The sequence below is a fragment of the Nanorana parkeri genome, unplaced genomic scaffold (genome assembly GCF_000935625.1).
Source record: "Nanorana parkeri isolate BGI_ZX_2015 unplaced genomic scaffold, ASM93562v1 scaffold62, whole genome shotgun sequence".
Lineage (NCBI taxonomy): Eukaryota > Metazoa > Chordata > Amphibia > Anura > Dicroglossidae > Nanorana > Nanorana parkeri.
The window spans coordinates 1,542,956-1,563,563 of record NW_017306330.1 but is presented as its reverse complement, the minus strand read 5'-3'; the positions used below and the strand labels follow the sequence as shown (position 1 = coordinate 1,563,563).

The following is a 20,608-nucleotide window of genomic DNA, read 5'->3' as shown; positions in this document are numbered from 1 at the left end:
AAGTAACAGGGTACCCCTGGGTTTCCAACAACAAACAGGTAACACTTGCACCTTTTTAGTGTTCTGAAAGCACTCAGCCTTTTCACGCAGCAGCAAGAGAGTGAGAGAGAGCTCTGCGCATCAGCCAACTTGATATAAAGGTCCATGTACAGCTGAGACTAATAATGAGGTCTGGCTACCAGTTTTTTTTTGTTTTTTTTTTAGAAAAAAAGCCATCCTTAAACTCCAGTGGAGTGCCTAGGTTGAGATAAGTCTGCTGCAGGCAGGAAGAAGCATTTCCTCAATCTCCTGTCCCGCAGTGATCAGGCTATCACTTTGTAGCAAGTCACAAGGGGGGCTGATCTGGTTGACAGGCTGAGCATGGGCTGACATTCATGAACACAGCCAAAAACTGCTGACACACACACACTTTTTTTTTTTTATTATTTTATCCACCCAGTCTCTCTACCTTACGAGAACTGAAGTGGATCCCCAGCCTGGGGTCCAGTGTGGGCTCCTGTGCTGTGACGGAGCTCCATCTATATGTGCATTGCTTATACAGCTCCCTTGTGTGCCATGTAGAAGTGTCGGGAGCCAGAATGTGACGTCACTCCGGTCCAGGCACCTCTACAGGACACGTGAGGGAGCTGTAAGCATTGCAGTATGGATGGAGACATCAGCAAGAAATAGTGTTGGGGGGCTCAAAGTGAAGGGGCAGGTGCCACAGTTGGACTTTAAGTGGACAGGTTTTTTTTATTATTATAGCTTTCTATTTAATGTACAAGCTTGATTTAAATAAATCTGGCAAAAAATAAATATGGAGGTTCTCATAAATGCTGAAAATCCTGGTCACCCAGCTCTTATCTTAACCTCAAAAACTCTGATTTGGAATAAATATGGAGATAAGGGCATCTGACTTATCTCTGGAAATTCTGATTTGCATACTTGTTGCGGGTCAGTGACTCCGTAAAGAATGAACAGTCGATGAGCACAAATGCTAGGCACATTAGCATTTTCAGAAGCACATCAGCACCAGTAGCCCGTGTATTTCTCTCACAGCAGGTTTACTTTAGTCTTATCCGGGGCCGTTATCAAACAATTCTTAAGAAGATCTTGTAGATGTTCTGGAGGGACGTGCCACATCTTTTGAATAACAGGAACATCGAGATTTGTCTCCCACAGAGTGCATAAATTAATAACCAGTGACTGCTATTCTCATGGCTTGTCATACAAGGGAAAGTTATATATAATGCATATAGATGTTAGAGCTAAAGGAGGAAGTTCACATACAGTATCAGTGAAGTTTCTTTCCCCAGTGGATAATCACACTACAGAGTTGACCCCTAATGTTGTATATTTTGATTGTTCTCTTTCACTTACATCTGATCTTTAGTTGAATATTAAAACACCATAATCATTCATTTATACAATATATGGCCAACAGTTTGTTAACACCTGACCCACACACCTATGTGAGCTTGTTGGACATCCCATTCCAAAACCATGGGCTTTAATATGAAGCAACACCTCCCCTCCCCTAACTGTTTCCACTTCTCTGCAAAAGATCTCCACAGAATTTTGGAGTGAACCTGCCAAAAGTTGTGCTCCAGCCAAAATATATTTTTTAAGGTCAAGTTCTGATGGTGAACAAGAAGACCTCATAATTGGCATTTCAATTTATCCCAAAGGTGTCCATTGAGGTCAGAGCTCTTTGTAGGCAACTTAAGTTCTTCCACATCAAACTCATCAACACGTCTTTTTGGAGCTGGTTATACACTGCCTGACCCAAAATAAGTCATGCAACCTGATCTTTCATTGGATTACCTTTAGCTTTGACTACAGCATGCATTCCCTTGGCATTGTTTCAATAAGCTTATGCAATGTCACAACATTTATTTCCATCCAGAGTTGCATTAATCTTCACCAAGATCTTGAAGTGATGATGGAAGAGTCGGAGCACTGTGTAAAGTCTTCTCCAGCACATCCCAAAAATTCTCAATGGGGCTAACGTCTGGACTCTGTGGTGGCCAATCCATGTGTGAAAATTATGTCTCATGCTCCCTGAACCACTCAGCTCAATGACACGTGACATTGACATCTTGGAATATGCCGAATGATCAGTGAAGAAAAAAATCCATTGGTGGAAAAACCTGGTCATTCAGTATATTCAGATAGGCAGCTGACCTCATTTTTTGGGGACATAACGTTGCTGAACCTAGATCTGGCCAACTGAAGCAACCCCAGATCATAGGACTGCTAGAAATCCAGGTGATTACTTTTTTTTGGCCAGGCAGGGTATATGGCCAAAAGTTTATCACACCTGCCGTATATGAGCTTGGACATCCCATTCCCAATCAATTGGCATTAATAAGGAATTTGCCCCACTTTGTGTCTATAACAGTGTCCTCTGTTAATTCATGGTAGTGCCAGGGAATAGCCTCCATATTGACTTGCAAGAGGGTCGATGTCAGGTTTTCTGGCAATAGTCCGAGTCCAACTGTAGCCTTTAAGCCGGCGGCTCGTGTGAAGGGAGGAGGAGCCCTGTGACGCGCCTGCCCCTGTTGCTGTCTCTCCTAGACAGTGCAGCCCGAGATCTGCGGTGCGCCTGCGCAGAAGGACGTCGGACCCTACCGCCGGTCCTAGTGGCGGCACGGACGTGACACTGTTCTGGGAAGGCTTTCCATAAAATGTGTGTCTGTGGGAATTCGTGCCCATTCAGCCATAAGAGCATTTGTCAGGTCAGGTTGTGATGTTACATAGGTACATAATTACATAGTATTGGACGTTGAATAAAGACACAGGTCCATCAAGTTCAACCCATTGCATGTGTTTTTGCATATGTATGCGTGTGTATGAGTCCATGTGTAATCTTGCTCTTAAGTGTACCTGTACCCCTGTATGTTATGGTCTCTGAGGAAATCGTCCAAATGCTTTTTAAGAGATTCAACACTCTCAGCTGAATGAAATGCTTATGGCAGCGAGTTCCAGACCATAGCCACCCTAACTTAGAAGTACCCCCTACGTCCCGTGTGCTGGAATCTTTTCTCCACCCATTTTAGGAGGTGGCCTCTAGTCCTTGTTGTGGAGTTTACTGTAAAAAGTTCATTGCTGATGTTGCTATCACCATTAAACATTTTGTACATCAAAATCATATAGCCCCCTTAATCTCCTTACTTCCAGCGTGAACATGTTCAAATTTAGTAACCTTGTCTCATAGCTTTGGTCCTCCATCCCCTTAATTAGTTTGGTTGCCCTTCTCTGGACCCTCTCCAGCTCAAGGACATCCTTTCTGTGGATTGATGACCAAAACTGGACCGCATACTCCAGATGAGGCCGAACCAGCGATCTATAAAGTGGCAAAATGATAGACTTGTCTCTACAGTACATTCCCTTTTTAATACAAGACAGAACTCTGCTCGCTTTGTTTACAGCAGCCTAGCATTGCGTGCTATTATTCAATCTGTGGTCTACATTGACCCCCGGATCTTTTTCCCTTTCTGACTTCCCTAGTGGATGTTGGATGAGAAGACTTTAATCCCAAAGGAGTTAATTGGGGACCAACAGTTAGTGAACACCTGGCCATTACACCAAGTATATGACTAAAGGTATGTGGTCTCCTCTAAAAAAAAATATTGGGTTCAGGTTTTTCCACTGAAGGGAACGAATAATGCTAACGCATACAAAGGCATTTCAGACAATTGTGCATTTCAGACTGTGTGCACAAAGCACAGCTCCATAAAGACATGGTTGGATGAGTTTGCTATAGAGGAATGTGAGTGGAATGTACACAGCCCTGACCTCAATCCTACAGAACACCTTTGGGGTAAATTGGATTGACCACTGTGAGCCAGGGCTTCCTATCCAACATCAATTATAACTGAGCTCACAACGTTTGACTAAATGAGCATGAATTCCTAATGTATATATAGCATATTTTCATTGAAATGTTAAGGACTAAAAGGATATTCTAATTTTAGTTACAAAAATTAGAATAAATATTTGTAATATTCAGGTATACTTTCAATGCTGCAATTGAATCTTTCATATTTAGGATTCCCAGACAGCAGCTAGAGCAGGGTTAGGCAACCTTGGCAATCCAGCTGCGGGGAAACTGTAAATCCCAACATGCACTTGCTTCTGGAGGTCACGCCCATGGCTTTAAGAGTCTTGCAATGCCTACCAGGGCTTGTAGTTCCACAATAGCTGGAGTGCCTAGCCCTGAGCTAGAGGTTCTGGTTTCCTTTCGCATACCTACCTGAAAAAGTCTAACTGCTCTGTTCAAAAAGCCTTTCTTTACAGGGTGCAATGGTTGAAACTCTGATTTGCCCCTCCCTTTTAGATTGTAAGCCCTCAGGGGCGGGGCCCTCCTTACCATCTTGTCTTGAATTGTATTGTGATTGTAATGTCTTCCTTATATTGTAAAGCGCTGCACAAATTGTTGGTGCTATATAAATTCTGTATAATAATAAAACAACATCCCAAAAAGACCCCACTTGGGACAACTGACCACTTACCCCCACCTCCTCAGATTTTCTTTTTTTTATAAGCACTTCATGGCTCCTCGGTGGTGGGTGGTCTTTCTTTCTGATGGTATGTCATTGACAGCCCAGACTTATAGGAAGTGAGCTGTATTACTCTGGTTGAAAGCAAAAAAGACCAATGACATGGATGGGGTAAGAAAAAGGTAACATCACTGGAGAGTAAGGAGTGTAAATACTACTTGGCCAAATGTTTATTTTCTAAAAAAGGAGGGAGGAGTAGAATTTAAAAAAAAATAATGCTGGTGTTCTTCTTCTGCTATAACGTGCCAAATTATGTTTCTGTTTCCCATTTGTTGATGTATACACTTTTTTTTATTACCAATTTCAAAAGTAGGTTCGTTGAAACCTGTCGTTGGTGTCACCGCCATATTGTGCTATGAAAGATGAACAGCCCAGACCTAAATATGAATCTCCAGGGCCTCTTGCTCAATCACCATTTTTATGGAGTCTTTTTATTATACATTGATTGTAAAAAAAAAAAAAAAACACCAATTCCTGGTGGGCGTCAACATGACCCCGCCGACATCCAACGGGAGCTGAAGCGGAACCTCGGGGATAGGTACGGCTCCCTCTGCTCTGCTCAAAATAATTCTTCGATGCTCCATTTCTCCCGACCGTCCAAACGGCGCAGAATTCAGGTCTCTAGGTTTTTTCCCCTAAAAATAGCAGTTTTTATTACTGGAATAAAAAGAAGCTCTGGTTGAGGGGAACCGTGCCTAATACATGTCGTCTTAAGTCTCTTTGAAGTTACAGAGCCGATGCAGCTCTTTCCAGTATTTTATAATGAGTTTTACATACTGTGACTTTTCCTACCTGCGAGCGAGGTTTTCCTTTCCTCGCCTGCTTGGCTGTTTCTTGTCCTAGATTGCTGTGGGATTTGGGAACGATTGCCCCCGTGGGCTCTTAATGCGCCTCTGAGTGCTGGCTCCGCTCACTCACTGGCGATAATTACAATATATAATGCACTGCACTGTACAGACGATTACGTGGAGTCACAGTGTGACCGCCCTGGCTGCACAGCGCAGCAGAACTGTGCCAACCAAAAGCAGAAAGTGAACATAAAGAGGATGGCGTGTATGCAAACATATACTAAACAAACTGTAATACATAAGAACTTAAGAAAATGTTTTTTTTCTTCATTTTTGTTTCTCAAACTTTTTTTGGGGGGATGGTAAATCTTGCATTAGTTATAAAGCAGTGGTGTATCCAGGGTATGGCATATATGGCACAAGCCCTGAGGGCCTCTTGAAGGAGGTTGGGGGATGCCGCTCCATGGGCCAGAGAGAGTTTGCCGAACCTTGGAGACAGCTGACTTTTTGTCTCCCCAAACCTCTCCCATACACATCTCCCATACACATCTCCTCGCCCGGGTCTTAGCAACAAGGCATGTTCTGACCGGCATCCCACTGAGCTCCTGGTAACCAGTGACATCATTGAGCATCCCAGGTTGCTAAGAGCCAGGTGGGGAGATGTGTATGGCCTTTGCACATCTCCCCGCCCAGCTCTTAGCATACTGGAATGTTCTGGCCGGCATCCTGCCCAGCTCCTGGCAACCAGTGACGACACCCCCTCACCATATTGCATCTACAGAGGAGCGATGCTGTCACCTTAGGACAGGACCACAGAACACCTACCCTTCTTCTCTACTCCATAATCTGGAGGAGGTGGAGAAGTCCACAGGGAGAACTGGGAACAACGCTAACTGATAAGAATGTATCACAGGAAGTTATCATTTGACAAGATTTCTGGCAGTGTAAGGTATTTTTATTGCACTGATTGAACAGATGTAACAAAATGCTGTAAATGATATATTTATCAGACCAAAGAGGAGCAAATAGGAGAAGTTGATTGTTGGGTTTATATGCACTTTAAAGGCCCGTTCACACCAGCCGCTACACTACATATCCAATGTGGTGCCCGGCACAGTGCTGATGCACCAATCCAAGCACATCCCACTGTGTACTTTTTTTTGTTTTTAAAACTTGATTGAAATGTTACAAGTGACATATCATGAAGTACTATGGGCACAGCATGGTGCGAGGCAGCTGCACTGCATTGCATCTTGCTGGGCTGAAAAAAAGTGCTACATGCAGTACTATTTTTTAGCATACACCACCACGTTCTACCGAAACACAATGGTGTGAATGGTGTCTATCTGGGATATCCCACAGATTGGGATTGAGATCTGGAGAATTTGGAGGCCAAGTCAACACCTCAACCTCATCGTTGTGTTCCTTAAACCATTCTTGAACTATTTATGCAGTGTGGCAGGGCGCATTATCCTGCTGAAAGAGGCCACTGCCATCAGGGAATACCGTCTCCATGAAGGGGTGTAGTTGGTCAGGAACAATGTTTATGTCGGTGGTACATGTCAAAGTAATATCCACATGAATGGCAGGACCCGAGGTTTCCCAGCAGAACATTGCCCAAAGCATCACACTGCCTCTGCCGGCTTGCTTTCTTCCCATAGTGCATCCTGGTGCCATCTCTTCCCCAGGTAAGTGACAATTAGATACCTGGCCATCCACATGATGTAAAGGAAAATGTGATTGAGCGGACTAGGCCACCTTCTTCCATTGCTCCATGGTCCAGTTCTGATGCTCATGTGCCCATTACAGGCATTTTTGGTAGTGGACATGGATCAGCATGGCGACCCCAACCAGTCTGCCGCTACGCAGCCCCATATGCAACAAACTGTGTTCAGACACCTTTCTATTGGAACCGACATTCATTTTTTCAGTAGTTTGATCTACAGTATCTCTTCTATTGGATCGTACTACACGGGCCAACCTCCGCTCTCCATGTGCATCAATGAGCCTTGGCCGCTCATGATGCTGTCACCGGTTTACCTGTTTTCCTTCCTTGTACCACTTTTGGTCGGTCCTGACCACTGCAGACTGGGAACATTGCACCAGAGCTGCAATTTTGGAATTGCTCTGACTCAGTCGTCTATCCAACACATCAACTTCAGGATTTTTAACCGGATAATCAATGTTATTCACTTCACCTATCAGTGATGAGAATGTTATGGCTGATCCAGATAGTTTAACTTTTACTTTATTCCAGTTGCAGCTCGAGCTGGGCTGAGCTTGGCTTCCTGCGGTGCTAAATGGGAAGCATTGTGCTGGAGGTGAGTGCTGCTCTTGTGTTTTACGTTTATCATTTATTTATTTCCCCTGCAGTCCGCTATTGTATTCCTGAATTTGCCGTGTGCTCGGAGACCAATTAGCTGGCTGGAGGGACATATAGGAAAGGCGGCTCGGGTTGGATGGGCAGTGTGTGACAGTTTACATGAAATGCTGCCTGTTACCGTACATCCAGGGTTAACTTCTTCAGTAGGTGGTGAAGGATCTGCTCCAGGGCCTACAAGGTTAGAGAGAGAAATTCACATTACATTCTGTACACAGATACACAGAGGAAATACATACATGTCAGCTGTTTTACATGCCAAAGGATTTGTATTTCTGTCCATCCAGTCCTGAGATTTACACAACTGGTAAGGGATGCAACCTAATTTTTTCCCCCTGCTTAAAGTGACATTAAACCCTCAGATTTTTTTAACATAAACCAATACTGTAATGTGCGCCTTACTGTAATCCATGGTTGTTTCCCTTCTCTTTGCTGCTCTTCCTTTTAAATCTGTATCTGTTCTCATGCTCTGCAGAACTTCTGTTTTGCAGCAGACTGCCTTGTCTCAGGAATGGATGCACGGTGTCTGTGTATCCGTTTGTATAGGCTTGTAACCTGAGCCAGCACTACAGGAAGAGGCCCTGAGCTGCAAAGGGAAGTTCTCCCCCAGCATGAGAAGACATGAGGATTTAAAAGGAAGAGCAGCAAAGAGAAGGGAAACTACCATGGATTACAGGAAGGCGCACATTACAGTATTGTTTTATGTTAAAAAATCTGAGGGTTTAATGTGACTTTAAGTTCAACAACATGTATGTCCTTCCCCCAGCCTGTAACTGGACAGTGAATAGAGAGGTAGCAGAATGATAAGTTCATCTATCTCTCTCCTATCAGCATGCCCTGTGTTAGCACACATAGGAACTGCAGCACAACTGCAGTTCCTATGCAGTGGTGCTGCAGTGGCTCCTTGTGCTGCTTCTCCCTCTAACAGATTGAGCTCTTCTGCACAGGGACTGTACTGAAATGCAGGTACTTACACTGCTTGCATTTGAACATAATACATGTAATCATGTATGAATGGCTACAGAGCTGCATTCATTTATTTTATATCTGCCTAGAGTTTAGCTTTAACATCCCTTTAAAGTGCATCTCCATGCAAAACTGTGGAAAGGCATGCTTACCAACATTATGGTCCTAGATGCCATAACACTGTTGTATAGCGCTGCGCAAACTGTTGGTGCTATATAAATCCTGTATAATAATAATAATAATAATACCCCAACCTGCCATCCATATTTCTTCCGCCAACTTTTGGGTGGGTGAAGCCAAATCACGCCCACCTTACTGGTTTATGCCACCAAGACCCTGCCTCTGAATATATGCTGACCACCCACCATGCCCAGTTTATGAGTGGCTCCCACCCAGAACCTGCTTCTAAGTACACTGGAAGAAATTTGGCACTGACAATGAAAATTATAGGGTCTCTAAAAAGAACCCCAGACCAGCAGCCAATATTTGACCCAAGCACCGTCACATGACTGGGAGGAGAGTAACATCATTGTCCCCCCAAGTTGCCAACACCTGTCATGTCAGTGCTGGCGGAAAAGGAAGAAGCAATGAGCGAGTATAGGGGGTCCGCGGAGAGGAGGGCCCTTTGCAGAAACACTGTCACTTTGCCCCGCGTGGATGTGGTGACTGTCTCTTTAAATAAAATAGGTAGTGAGCTGAGAGATATACATAGATTGCCCTTGCTGACTTCTTTCTGAAGATGCTACTTCCTTGGCTGTCATGCTGTTCCATAGGCTTCAATACTTTCTGAGTCTTTGAACTGGAACGCGTATGCAGAGCTGGAGCTCTGACCACATTTAACCTTTACTTGCTGCATGCTTGGTTGGCATCAGAGACCTACAAGATATTCTATCCATAGACAGCCGGGTTATAAGAATATTCTGGGTGATCAGCCAGCGCTGGCAGCCCATTTCCTTCCCTCAGTGATGTTTCCTTTAATAATGATGCTTTGTATCCCCCTCGTATTACGGATAGATGGCATCATGTGATAAACTCCACCTGTGTCCGTCCCCCTCAGCGCTTTCCTGGAACTCCAAGAACAGAGTTGGGCTTTCCCTGGAATTGTTAACAAGCCATTAATGAAGACTTTGATTTTTGGAACGGTCCTTCTACCACCTGAGCCATAAAACCTTTACAGCCGCCAACATAAAACTGCCTTTAAAATGTCTTTCTGGCTTTTCCTTCACAAGCTGTCCGCATATCCAACACTATTCAGATAGGAGGAAAAAAACAATGCGATCTATAAGGGTTTTATGTCTTCTTTCTAGAGGTTGTTTATTGGTTTCAAAGAGGATGGAGGTCAGTTTTTACATCACGATTCATCTGATAGATATGATAGATATGATAGATATGATAGATAAGATAGATAAGATAGATAAGATAGATAAGATAGATAAGATAGATAGATAGATAGATAGATAGATAGATAGATAGATAGATAGATAGATAGATAGATAGAATGCAAAGATACCAGTTTTTCGGTATCAAGTACCAATATTTTTTCTTCTGTACTTGCCGATACCGAACGCCGATACCTGAAGTCCCAGTAAGGAAGCCAGGCGGCGTGTAATGACTTGCCGTGCGGCTTCCTGATTGGCCAGTTTCCCGAATCAGGTAGTTAAGTGGCGAATCATAACATGGTGCCCGGCTTCCTGATTGGCTGGGAAGCTGGCTCCATGCTCCCTCCATGCACTAGGTCACGAGGGAGCATGAAGTCGGCTTTCTGGCCAATCAGAAAGCCGGGGGGAGGAGGTAATGACTCGCTGTCCGGCTTCCTGATTGGCCTGCTTCCCGAACTAGGTGGGGAGTCATTACACGCTGCCCGGCTACCAAGTGACGAGGGAGCATGGAGCCGGCTACTCGGCAATCAGGAATAATGACCCGCTGCCCGACTTCCTGATACCGGAAGCTCAGGTATCGTGCTAGGCATCAGGGCATTTGGGCGAGTACGAGTACCCGCCCAAATACTCTGCATCGGCACCGATACCAGATAGATAGATAGATAGATAGATAGATAGATAGATAGATAGATAGATAGATAGATAACCTATGATAGATAGATAGATAGATAGATAGATAGATAGATAGATAGATAGATAGATAGATAGATAGATAGATAGGATAGGTCAGTTTAGCCCCTCCCACTGCCAGCCTTATTTGAAGCTGTTGTGGAAGGGACAATGCAAATCTGACATGAAGAATTGGCACTGGGTGAGCAGATTTTATAAAGCGCCATTTAAAAACAAGCTTTGCCTGTGTCGGAGAGCTCACGGGGGTTTATCAGGCCAGTATCGGAGATTTTATAAACTACTCTGAAATATTGATAAACTTTGGCGGCGCTCTCTCCAGATCCGTCTTCCGCCGCGCCCGATCATACGATAAAATATCAATATCAGAGTACAGGGCGAGCAGATGGCGTTTCAGTCCTGAATGACCACGATCCAACCAAACAGATGTTTCCCCAAGAAGACAGATTTGTAAATAGCCGGAGGCAATTATGTTATATTTAAAGCTTCTGGATGTTCCCACAGAACGCAGCGCGAGCGTTTAGCCGAAATGAGATCGTCTTCTAATAGAATTCCCAATCGGGGGACAAAAGTGCTCAAAGCTGCGACACGGAATGATGGGAAAGGGGCACGGATACAATGTGAGCCGTCTGAAATCAGATTTCAATGCAGGGATTCGGGAATCTTCCGTGATCGGTCTCGGCTATTACAACACACAGTAAAGACTTCCTAGAGCAGAAGGTGACCACATGTCTCATTGCATCACAAATCCTGGAAATTAGAGGAGCATTCCTCGATGTAGGACAGTGGGTGGGGCTATGCAAATTATCCCTTTACATCCCATCAGCCCGATGCACATCCAGAACTGCTGGTGTACAGAGCAAACATAACCTAATAGTGTCAGTCTGGAGCAGTGAGCAATGCCAGGCAGGCTGTATTTGCATGCAGAATGCCCCCATGTGATGCTGAACCTCCATGATTGAAAGACCTAAAATCCAATGAATGGAAGGGGCAGGCCGGGGACAGTCAGGCTGGGGATCAAAGATGGGCAACTCCAGCCCTCCAGCTGTTGCAGAACTACAAGTCCCATGAGACATTGCAAGACTGGCAGCCACTGATATGACTCCCAGAGACATTTAGGATTTTGGGATTTGTAGTGTAAGCGAGCTGGAGAACTGGAGAAGTTGCCCACCCCCGGCCTAGATAATGATCGACATCCTCAAGCCTGGACTCGCTGCAGTCTCCGATGCACATAGTGAGAAGCTCCCAGTGTGCAGTGAAATCAGAGGAAGCCATTTAAGTCCAGGAGAGGAGCCGATACAACTGTGCAAGACTGACGGAGGTCAGATACAAGACTGAAGGGAAGGACGAAGGTCAGATACAAGACCGAAGGGAAGGATGGAGGTCAGATACAAGACCGAAGGGAAGAATGGAGGTCAAATACAAGACTGAAGGGAAGGACGTCAGAAAGAAGACTGAAGAGAAGGATGGAAATCAGATATAAGACTGAAGGGAAGGACAGAGGTCAGATAGAAGACTGAAGGGAAGGACAGAAGTCAGATAAAAGACTGTAGGGAAGGCCAGAGGTCAGATATGAGACTGAAGGGAAGGACGGAGGTCAGATATAAGACTGAAGGGAAGGCCAGAGGTTAGGTATGAGACTGAAGGGAATGATGGAGGTTAGATACAAGACTGAAGGGAAGGACAGAGGTCAGATAAAAGATTGAAGGGTAGGACAGAGGTCAGATAGAAGACTGAAGGGAAGGCCGGAGTTCAGATAGAAGACTGAAGGGGAGGATGGAGGTCAGATAGAAGACTGAAGGGAAGGACGGAGGTCAGATATAAGACTGAACGGAAGGATGGAGGTCAGATATAAGACTGAATGGAAGGATGGAGTTCAGATTTAGAATAATCTGTACCAGATACGCGGATTTGCTAGCAGTATTGTACTATGAGCGTAAAACCGTTTTGTTACTGGAAGTCTTGCTGTTTATATTCTTAGGAAAAACTTTATTAATTCAGTAGTTCCTAAATACAGCGCAGTAATATATAAAGCCTGGGGCAGTTTTCTATATTCAATGTGATCTGGGGTAAGTGGTTATCCTGTACAAATATTGTAGTATCTGAGCACAGTTCTCTTTTCATTAAAGTGACATTAAAGGCAAAAAAACGTTTCCCTCCCCCCAATGTTAATGTCAGCACTTACCTTAAATGATGTTTCTTAATCCGATCTTCTTCTTCTTTCCTGATGTTTTCATCTGTCCCTCCAGTGCTGCGGCGGCTCTCCGATCCAGCGCTGACTCCTCTGTCCTTGCTGGCACTTCCGATCCAGCGGTGTCTGCATGCGGGTGCACGCGTCCGTAGACTTACCTTGCGTCTCCCGGCCGAAAATACGAACTGCGCATGCGCCCGCCCCAAGATGCTTTGCGGACGCCCGAGCAGTTTCGTTTTCTAGGACGGGAGCGCACAGCAAAGACGGGGTAAGTGTAAACCGCTGTTAAAGCGTTTTTAAAAAAAAAACTTTTTGCTAGCAGTAGATATATGCAAACGAAACGGAGGGTTTAGAACCCCTTTAACTTACATTGTGTTGTTTCGGTTTTTTTTCCACCAAGAACTATACAACGTATTTATATTTTTGTCCTTTTCATTAATTTGCTTTTACTTTGATGTAAAGTAGAGTGACACTAAACTCAGGAGTTAAGGCCTCATTCACACACAACGCAAGCAAAATTGTATATTGCGTATATACGCGTCTATGCGTATATATACGCGTGTATACGAGCGTATATGCGTATATGTGTATATGCGTGCACTATATGCAATCCCAGAATGCATCACTCGTAATGAAATTTTTAATGTGCTGTACGCATGTACGCGCGTATATGCGTGTAAATACGCAGAGATACGCTGCCCGGACGCATCTCTGTTCCGTTCTGTTTTTGCGCATATATACGCTACGCAAATATACGGCTCTATACGTGGCTGTGTGTATGGAGCCATTTATTTGCATAGGTTGCATATGGTACAATACGCGCGCATACGTGCGGCAGTGTGAATGAGGCCTAAATCTTAAAAATGCATTCAAGTACCTTAACTATTAACAACAATGTATCTGTTTTTGTGTATCACTCGGCTGTAGATCCTCCAATCATCTCTGAACTGTTGCCGACACTGTCCTTCCTTCTGGAGGGGGGTTACTTTTGTCCCCCATGGTCCCTGTGTGTGTTGTAAAGTAGTCACCGCTCCAAGCTCACTCCTGTGATGGACTACAATCTCATGTTTAGTTTCCTAATTTGTATTGAGATTGTAGTCCATCCCGGGGGTGAGCTTGGAGTGGTGACTACTTTACAACACACACAGGGACCATGGGGTACAAAAATAGCCCCCCTCCAGAAGGAAGGACAGTGTCGGCACCAATTCAGAGATGATTGGAGGATCTACAGCTGAGCGATACACAAAAAAAGATACATTTTTGTTAATAGTTAAGGTACTTGAATGTATTTTAAGATTTAACTCCTCAGTTTAGTGTCACTTTAAATATATGACATTTATTATACACAGGACTGTCTCTATAATGAGGCCCATTGGCACACTTACCTTCTTGGTTGGCCCTGCCAATATCGCCCCCACTTTCCAGACTGTCCCCCATTCACCCCTGCTTGCCCACCTCCATCCTTCCATTTAATCTTCTATCTGACCTTCATCCTTCCTCAGCCCCACCCATGGCCTATAGTTGACATGACCACCTTCTGGGTGGTCTTTCCCAAATACCCCCACTTTCTAGGTTGTCTTGACTCACCCTCCCCCATAGCCATTATTTGGCATGCTTACCTTCTTGGTGGTCCTGCCCAGCTCACGCCTTACTTTCCTGGTGGTTTCACCTCACCCCAACTCATGGCCTATACTTGACATGACCACCATCCGGTTGGTCCGGCCAAGATCACCCCCACTTTCCAGACTGTCCCATCTCACCCGTGCCTACGGCCCATACTTGATATGCCCACCTTCTGAGTCATTCTGCCCGGTTCATTCCCACTTTCCAGGAGACCCATACTCACCCTTGCCCATGTCCCATTGTTGACGCACTCAGCTTCTGATTGGTCCTGCTATGGTCACCCCAACTTTCCATGTAGTTGTGCTTCATCTGTGCCCATGGTTCACACTTGACATGCCAACTTTACAGGCAGTCCACCCTGATCATGCCCACTTCTGGGCGGTCCCACTCCCAGAAATGCAGGAAATGCCCACTTACTGTCACAAACCCATAGGTTAATACCCTATATGAATTACTGTGCATGCTCAATAACGAAAATAAGGGTGATGCTCTTTTACCAGGATAGAGCATCATTGGACAGAGGACTTGGATATGGGACTGTCCCAGTAAATTTGGATCAGTTGGTATCAATGAAATTCTCTGCGCTGCTGTAGGAATTGGTATTAGCAACAAGTTGTCAACACTGGAGACACATATGCACCACCAAAAAAATGGGGGTGAGGGTTGGTTCAGAAAGCGTACTCTGACCCCAATCAGCCGTCCATTAAAGCTTCAAAATGGAATCATTCTTTGCTTTCAGGCAAACGACAGCAACGTGATTTTATTTCCCGTAGCGTGTAAAAACAACTTGATGAATTCCTGTCTTGCATTGTACCTAGCGGCTCCCCTGCTGCCGCTACAGCTCCTCTTCGGGGATTTCGAATACACAAATTGGCTGCGGTGATTGACAGGGGGATATTTTGCCGTGTTTTTTCCGTTGCAGCGGTCAGGGACAAGGGGTGACACCTCCACGGGCGTCCAGTCTTTTCTCCTCTAATTGCTTCTTTAAATGGTCCTCCAACCTGCACCCCCATTATCAAGCAGCGGCAATGCATGCCACCTTTGCAAAGTCAATGTAGATTTTGGATGATAAATTTAGCTGTCAGGCAGCCAGCTGCAGTGTGGTCTGTCGCCTGGTAGCGTTGATATAAACCGAGGACCCCGCTCCCTCTCCACAATCTCGCACACGCCGATGGAACATGAACACTTGTGTATATTAAAATAGTAATTTCTACTCTGCTGGTGACCTCTTGTTTAGAGGGCCTCTGGCAACAAATGAATCACTGGTGTATAACCAGCATTGAGATGCAGGCAGCAAGGAAAGAGAAATTTCATTGTCAATTATTGTACTGAAAGGGAGAACGGGAGAGGGGGGTGGGGGGCAGAGAGAGAAGAGTAGTGGGGAAGAGAGACGGATGGACAGAGAGAGCAAGAGACTAGCCATTAACCAGTCAATACAGAAAGACTACAAACTCATATTCAGAAGCCTTACAGACAGATTCTGACTCTGTAGAGACTAATGCACATGGCTAATTGGGCCCCGTACACTACTCAGATCAGAGTATTCCTGGGGCCAGTGAGGCCCGGTGCTTCTGATCAGCCGCAGACAGGAAGCCAGTACAAATCAATGACCAGCTGACACTGTCCACTAGTAATCACACATGGACAGATGTGCACCCCTAGACACAGATAATTTGCACCCATAGTGTATATCTGTCCCTAATCGCAGATAATCGCTCTATGAGCAATTACATTTAAACAACTGTGAACAGCTGTGGATGGTGTCATTGATCGTGGCTGATCAGAAGCACCTATCCATACCCACCACAGAAAAACTTTGGCCTGGGTGTTGTGCAGCCCTAACTGACTGTGTGCATGAGCCCTATGGGCCCACAACAGGGAAATCAAGTTGGAAAAGCACAGACGGACCTGGAAGGCCAGAAAAAGCATGCTATGCCAATAGTATTACTGGAGGGCTCTGAGAGAAAGTCACTTCCAGAGACTCATCACTTGCATTCCATATGCCACTTCTATAGAAGAGGAGCAGAAACCCAACATCCTTCTTCGCATTCTATTTTACCAGTTCCTTCTGAAATTCAGCGAAGCGCCTCCTCTAAGTCCTCTGGAACTCTTTACCCCAACCTGTCCATCTATCTCCCACTCTGACTGACTTTAAGAGATTCCTTAAGACTCACCACCTCAAGGAAGCCTATCCCACCTCAAACTAACTACTCAACCATCACGTTCTCAAACAATTCCTCCCCACACAGCTACCTCCTCATGTATCACGTCCCCCTCCCTTTTAGATTGTAAGCCCTCACAGGCAGGGCCCTCCTTGCATCTTGTCTTGAATTGTATTGTGATTACTGTTAGGAACCAGATCTGAACCCAGGGCCTCAGCTGTAGCTGGCAGTGGTTCTACCTGCTGAGCCACCTTAGAACCTTGGATAACTCCTTGCCTGCTCTCATGTGTAATCCTCAGTTAAACCTAGTGTCTGCTGAATTCTGAACTCCTTGCTCCTCCCTTGAACTTCCTATTTAAGCCATGCCTCTGCACTTCCTGTTTGCAAGATTATTGTGCTCCTACCAATATCTTGCTTCCTGCTCTTTCTGTGATACAATCCACTCATACTGCTACCCGTGTACCTACCTTTGGCTGCTGATTCACGGACTACTCTCATTGTCTTCCACTTCATACCCGATACCTTTGGCTACCAACCTCGGCTTGATCTCGGACTACGCTTCTGCCTACTCCTATACTAGTACCATCTGCTTGTGTACCGAAAACGGCCTGTTTGACTACGACTTTGCCTGCTGTTTCAGCTACTGGCCTCAGAGCCTGATCCAGATTGTGACACTTACTGACCAACACAAACTAGGGAAAAGGAAGGAGGAAAGAGAAAGAGAGAGATATATAACAAAAAGAGAGACAAGGAGGGTGAGAAAGAAATAAGCGTGAACAATACCTTTTTTCGGTTGGTGGGGGGGAAAGGGTTGCACAGCTTGTATTGAAAGCAGTGGGTTTCAGAGTCAGAGAAGTCCCTCCATACAATCTTGTCTTGAATTGTATTGTAACTGTAATGTCTTCCTTATATTGTAAAGCGCTGCACAAACTGTTGGCGCTATATAAATACTATGTAATAATAATAATAATAATAATAATAAGAGAAGGTGACCAGGGGGGGAAGGGGCCCTGAGTGATGGAAGGCATGGAGCTACTTGCCCACACTGATTGGTAGGGTTCTGGACAGGTAGACCCCCAGTAATCTGCAGCACTGGGTGTGAAAAGCTTTTCCACTTTCTAAATGGCAGCATTAAAAAAAAATTACCCAACACACATGCTCTGTATTGTCCAAAAAACTAAAATCAAAAAAGAAAAAAAAAATAGCTCACCAACTTTTTACACCTGCTTAGGAATTGCCCTGAGTTCTGGTTTTGCATGCTGACATGCCACGGAAGGAAGTGCATTCTTGGACTAGTGATTCCAGTCCACAACACCTGGAGGCCCAAAGGTGGCTCACCCCTGATCTATAATATTTGTATTAGATGGGTTAACAGCATCTGTAAAATCAATATCTGGCCTTGGCGGTCATACCGCATGTACCATAAATAGGATAAACTCCTGAAACATCTTCTCCAATGATGCACTGCCTCTCCTAATAACAGCTGAGTCTGTTACGGCGCATGGGGCCCAGTCCCGACATCCCCGGGAAGACGGCGCAAAGCCGGCCCCCAGTCTGGTGAAAGGCTCTAAAATTTCCCTTCAATATTTTATTGATCTATAATACATTAATGTCATCGGGAGGCTGAACAGTCTTCAAACAAATTGAAATGAGATTAATTTATATGTAATCATATGTCCGATAAGAGTAAATAGCACGCATGTCCTGATTACATTAAACTAATGCATGGCCTGGAAATGTGCAGTGCAAGGATTTTCTGCCCGAGATAATGGAAGGCCTTCCCTGATGAATATACAGTATATGGAAAAAGCCGGCTGAACTGTATAAGCCACATTTATCAATTTTAAAAGCATTTTCATTGGCTCAGTAGCACAAGTCCCATAATATTACACCAAATAAAAGTATATCTAAAGCTAAAACCTCTTTATATATCATTTTGAATAGAGTAGTGAAAGATTAAACCCCTATTTTTTTATTTATTTTTTACCATTTCTTGCCCATTACCTTTATTTCCTGTTAAGACACAACAGGAAGTGAGAAAAAATCTCTACAACAATGACCCTTAACATCACCTCTGCAGTCAACTGAAGCTAAGTGGGCATAGATTGTGCTTAGTTATCTTCTTGCCTAGCCACAGCTGCCAGGGAATGACAGCTCTGAAACAGGAAGTGATGAAAAGCTTGCCGCTTCTGGTTTCATTCACTGTAGAGAACGTACTCTATGTTCACTGATAATCCTCTGCTGTCCCCACTGACACCTACCTCTGACATTCTGGTCACCCAGGAGGGGCAGTGGAGCCCGGGATACATTACAAGGGGGGGGAGGTTGGCATCTTCTGGAGACCATGGAAGTGATCGGGCGGCTTTACAACCACCCAAATCACTTCTAACAGAAAGCCAACCACCTGCAGAAGAAATGCAAACTCCCATCAACGTAAGACTTACATGGGTGCCAGCAAAAAGGTTAATACTAGGGATGCACAGACACCAAGTACCATACTTGGTACAGGTTCTGATACTTTTCCAGCTCCATTGAAAGACTAAACTAGAGAAAAACTCAAAAATTAGGAGGCAGATGTAATTTTAAGGAGCACTGGCTACGGGGCTCCTGGGACCTGTGCATCCCTGTTTTAATGTATGATTTGTTTTATATATATATATATTTATTAGGGATGCTCCAATACCATTTTTTTCCAGACTAAGTACAAGTGCCGATACTTGACCAAGAACTCAGGGTATACATGTGATCAGGGGTGTCACTACACCTTTCACTGCCTGAGGCTGGGGCAGGGAGGGGGTTGGATAGTGGGTGCTGGTGGTGCACGTTAAGGGGGAGAAGCCGGTGGCGCACTTTACCGAGGAGCATCAGGTTGTTGGACACTCTAGGGGGGGGGGAGAGTGGGGGGAGTTTCCACGGTATCTCTGTCCGGTGACCTGCAAAGCTCACGGACGTCACTAGTTGCCAAGAGCAGGACAGGACACCATCCAGAGCGTCCCGCTCAGCTCCTGCCAACCAGTAACATCAGTAAGCTGGGTGGGATGCCGGCCAGAGCTGCTAAGAGATAGAGGGGATAAATGACACCTGCTGCCCCTCCCAAGTAACCAAGTGAGATGCCAAATGCCTCAGGCTGCCTCATAATAAGGACAGCCCTGGATGTGATATTATAACTGATCTTAATGTTCCCAGCTACAGGGGGTCAGTTTTATGCCCATCGCTCAGACCAAAAGGTTCTCAAAGAGACGTCTTTGGATGCTGATGCAAATGATAAAAAAATAAAAAACCCCAAACATGTAATTTTCTGGTTGAAATCTACCTGCACTGAAGCTGCCAACCCAATTACACTCATGTAGTATAAAGCATTAAAAAGCATTTTGCTTTCCTCTCCTATCCCTATGCGTTTTTACTGCTCGCGCTGCAATACAATGAAATATGACGCGGGCATAGCGAGCCTTTGTCATGTTGCATTTTTTTTTTTTTACAGTCTAAAACTAAATGGCCCAGAAGCAGCCAATGAGGCTGAAATACATTCTGTTTTATGTACGGATGCGAGTCTCCGACAAGTAAACACAACTCGGCACAGAGGGCTGCTGCTAAACATCTCAACAGGTGAATAATTAATAGAGGAAAGAGAGAGAAGGAGATCACATGGTACACAGTGCCCGAGATGATGTTGAAAACCCCATCGGAGCGCAGGGGAGCCATGGAGGCGCAACAGAGGAAGGCTTATCCGCAGCAAGGACTAGGGGATAAGTGACAAAGCCGCTAACGACAAAAACTAGTCTCCCGTCACTTCCATTTAGTCTTACAGTAGAACACCAAATACATATATATACATTGTTTATCTACCAATATTCTGTTCAACAACTTCCTCAATAACCCCCTCCCCCCCTC

General features: G+C 44.9%; 1 protein-coding gene across 1 annotated transcript in view; it reads right to left on the bottom strand.

Annotated features, from left to right (window-relative positions):
* The window catches only part of DIAPH2 (diaphanous related formin 2), a 909,560-nt gene that overhangs the window by 177,003 nt on the left and 711,949 nt on the right, over positions 1-20,608 (bottom strand). The gene's annotated exons all lie outside the window — the stretch shown is intronic.